Raw genomic sequence first — 4,348 nt, forward strand, 5'->3', positions numbered from 1 at the left:
AATTTAAATTCTATATTCTTGAATCCAATAAACTAAGGATCCGAGGCTATTAAGTTTAAGTTTGAACTTTATGTAGTGACATAAATGTGGATCAAGTTCAAATATATAGCCAAAATAGTCTATAGTATATGAATAAGGTTGGACGCCTTATTCTGGGGACACTATGGATGCGGCCCATTTTGTAATTAGTACAAACGATGTGATCCTAAACCATTCATGTGGAGACATGAAAATGGGGGCATCCTATGTAAAGAGTTTACATAAGACGGAACCATGAAATAGTCACTTTTTACGTTCTAAATGACGTTTAATGTATAAAACTGACTATTTCGTTAATTGATGACCTAGGTAACTTAATCTTAATCCTGAGTTAACTAGAAACTCCTGTTCATTCGGAATTATCCTTAGATATGCATAGGAGAGGGCAGCTCATCATCGCTGGCCCAATAAGCCTCCCATTTCAGGGGTAAGATCAGGTGGATAGTTGGGAACATAGGGTGCAAGACAGAATTCACTTTACCTGTTATAGGGATAGTAGATAGGTTGTTCCATTTAGTACTGAATCCAGGTCTTGAACAAGGGGCCCCACCCTCTCCTTGGCCGAGAGGGGTTCGGTTTATAGGTTGGACCTTAAACCAATTGTTCATTAGAGGATCAGTGGAACTTAAGGAATAAGATGTAGTCTTGGGGTAAAACGATTTTTATGACCCAGCCGAGATTACGAATAACCTGTGAAGGATTAGCTTACTAATCATGGTTATATCATATGGACACAAATATATCTATAGTGAGGGGAGTGCAACTACGAGACTATAGTGGAATGACCCGTGAGTTAATGAATGTTGATTAGCTTCATCTAAAGAGTTTAGCCAGCTAATCTCAGATCGTTGGAGCTCATGATCTATAGGTCCATTAGGTTCTCCTACTAGCTCATATGGAATAAACTTAGAACAAAATGATAAAATAATTCGAATTGTTCGAATTAGGTAAAGAGAGAGAAACCGACAAGTATATGTGATATAGTGGTCGGTTTTCAGTTTAGAGATACATGTTTAATATTTAAATGTGATTTAAATATCAAGAATATGAATACATTCATATTCGGAAGCTCGAATATAATGGAAATGGTCAAATATGTAAAAAGTCAAAAAGTTGACTTTTGACTTTGAAAAGTCAAAACTTGACCGACCTTATATTCAAATGTGATTTGAATTTTGAGAAAATGAATGCGGATTCATGCTCGGGAGGTCAAAATTAGTCAACACGGAAAAAATCATAAAAAGTCAAAATGTTGACTTTTCGGTCAAAGTTTGACTTTGACAAAATGACTATTTTGCCCTTTGACTAAAGTTAGTGGGAAAATCCAAACTTTTGTTGGATAACTCCACTAACAAGATAGTGGACTAGGTGTTGGCTTATAGTGGAGACATCAAACCTACTTAGATAGTGGATTTTGAGGTGTTGGGTTTTTATAAATTTGTTTCATGCAATTTTACATGGCTTTTTTCTATAAATTTGGGCTTTCAATTTGGATAAAAGACTTTTGGACATTTTGCCAAAATTGGTTTTTAAAGTTGGGCTGGAAAAATCACTATTTTTTTAGAAAAATTCAAAATCCAAACCCAACCCAAAAATCCATCTTCTATTTCCATCTCTTTCTTTCTTCATCCATTAGGTCCCACAACCCGGTTCTGAGTCTAGAGTATAGTAGGTCAGCTCTAGTGGTTGTCCGGTTCGTGTTCAAGCGGAGATAGAAGAGTTTCAGGAGCTTCAAAGGTAATATTTAGAAAAAAAACTCTAATTAATTAATTTAGGGTTGTTTGTTTAATTTGTGCAATTAGAGTAAAATTGATCCTCATTTTTGCTGTGCATGCCTATTTTTCCAACAAATTAATTTTGGATAAAATAATTTTTTATGAATAAATTTTTTAGGTGGAAAATTTTTGGTGAATTAATTTGGTATGTTGGTTGTTGAAGTTGAAAATTAGAATTTAATAGGGGCATAAGATTAATTGTACAACTAATATTTTCCATGCTTATATCATTTTCATCATCAAAGGGATTAAAAAATCTTGTTTTTCAAAAATAGGTAAAAAATACCAAATCAAACTCCAAATAGGCCATTGTTGTCAATTTTCCAAGGTTTTGCTTAGTTTTCCGTAGAGACATGGGTGTGTGTGGATTCACTTTCTAAGTCTTTAAATAAGTAGTTTTAAATGTAAAAACAAATATTTATAAATATTTAGGGGCCACTTGGTTCAAAGATATTATTTCTTGGATATGAATATATTATTTGGATTGTTGAGATAAGTTTGAAAGATTTAAATATTTTCTAGATTCGATTCTTATATTATATTTGTAAACTAAGTTTGTTTGGGAGTGATTTTAAAATGACTAAAATCACTTTCGTCATTTTCAAAATCATCGTGTAACATGTTTTTAGTGCATGTTTAGGAGTGATTTTAAAATCGTCAAAATCTCTTTTGTCATTTTTAAAATCACTCAACGACATATTTTTAATCACTCAAAATTAATTTAATTTTTAATTTTACACCTTTAAATAAAAATTTTATATAATCAAAATTAGTTTGGAATGATTAAAAGTTTTGACAAGGATTCACATATTTGAGGTAGGTTTCTCCTTCTCCGGCAAAACCTACAAATTTAGTTCTCCTAAAAAAGTGTTACTTCCTCTTCAAATAAGATCAAAATCAACTCAAGAATAGATCAAATGAGTAGAAACCCAACTCTAAAATCAAATCAAAATTAAAACCATTTGATAATTTGTTTTTTTATTTTTCGGAGGATAGGATGAACCAAGTTCAGCGTGGTTCCATTTATGATGTTTCAATGAGGGTATACATGTGGCAAAGCTAACGTGGCTTTTTGTTTTATTCTTATTCATCTTTGGCATTTTGTAGTTTTTAGAAGATATTTAGATTCTGTTGAGGATTTTTGGGTCTTTTTTCTTTATTGTTTTAAGAGTTTATAAAGTTTGATAATTGGTTCAAGGTTTTGGGTTATCAATAAAAATGACCCAATGGAAGTTTTCCTTTGGAAAAAAGGTCCCCTTTTAAAAAGATTGTATATTTGACCCCTCAAAATTTACCATAGGTAGGAAAAGACCACTATATGCACTTTTTTTTTTAGGAAAAGAATTCAAAACCCCAATTCCTTCCTCCATGACCATTTTCTTGTTCAACCCTTCAAATTTCTTTCAAAACTCCTCACAGTTTTTCTCCAACAATTTAGGTATGTTCATCATCTTAAAGTTCATCTTCATCAAGTAAGTATTTATGCACACTTTAGAAGGGTTTTGGTTTTGGATTTTTTTGGCATTGTTCTTGATTTCACGTTTTTGATGTGTCTTTATACTTTATTCGGTTATTATAATAGTGAGTTTTGATCTTGTGGAATGATTTTGAGGCCTATAGATAGTATATAAGTTTATTTAACTTTTTTTTTTCTTTAAACTCCGATTTTCTAATTTTGAGATGTCTTTAATTTGATGAAGCCCGATCGGGCTTCTTTAGATCTTGACCGGGCGGGACTTATAGGGAATTAGAACCGAGAAGAGGGCCAGGAAGGGGGAAGTGGGACGAAACCCGGGAAGCTGGCTGGGAACGGCAGGGAGGGAGGGCGAGATGGGGCTGGAGAAGGGGAACGTTACTATTTTTGGCCCGATCCCAGGCCCAACTGGGTATGGAGCTGGGCCAAAAAATAGGAACGGGGGATCGGGAGACTTGGGAAACAGGGCGAGACTAAATGAGAAGGGGAGGGGATGTTGCTGTATTTTGACCCAATTCCGAGCCCAGCCGGGTATGTGGCTGGGCCAAAAAACTGGAACAGGTGGACCAGGTGACCTGGAACTGGAAGGGGCGAGAGGGATCGGGTCATCTTCGAAGCATAAATACAAGAAAATGAATTCTAACATGAAAAATAAAACTAAAAAAATGTCATTTATTTTTGTCAAGTTTCCCATAAATATTGAACTATTGAATACATACAAAATGAAATACATACCTTCTTATGGAGTGTACAAAATTACAACTTCGTAAAATACAAGTTTTGGACTTGACGAAAGACTTTTCATTCTGGAAATAATTTAGTGAAGAGAACTTTTTGTGGACAAATTAAATTTAGTGGAGAATTTTTTTTTGTTGAAATGTGAATACTTTTTTGTCAGTTAATTTTGGATAAATTAATATTTTGTGAATAAATTTGTTAGGGGGATAATTCTTTGTGAATTAATTTAGTAGGTTGGTTGTTGAAATTGAAAATGAAAATTTAATAAGAGGCATAAGAGTAATTGTACAACCAATATTTTCCATGCTTACATCATTTGGGT

Source organism: Benincasa hispida, chromosome 9 (genome assembly GCF_009727055.1).
Source record: "Benincasa hispida cultivar B227 chromosome 9, ASM972705v1, whole genome shotgun sequence".
Lineage (NCBI taxonomy): Eukaryota > Viridiplantae > Streptophyta > Magnoliopsida > Cucurbitales > Cucurbitaceae > Benincasa > Benincasa hispida.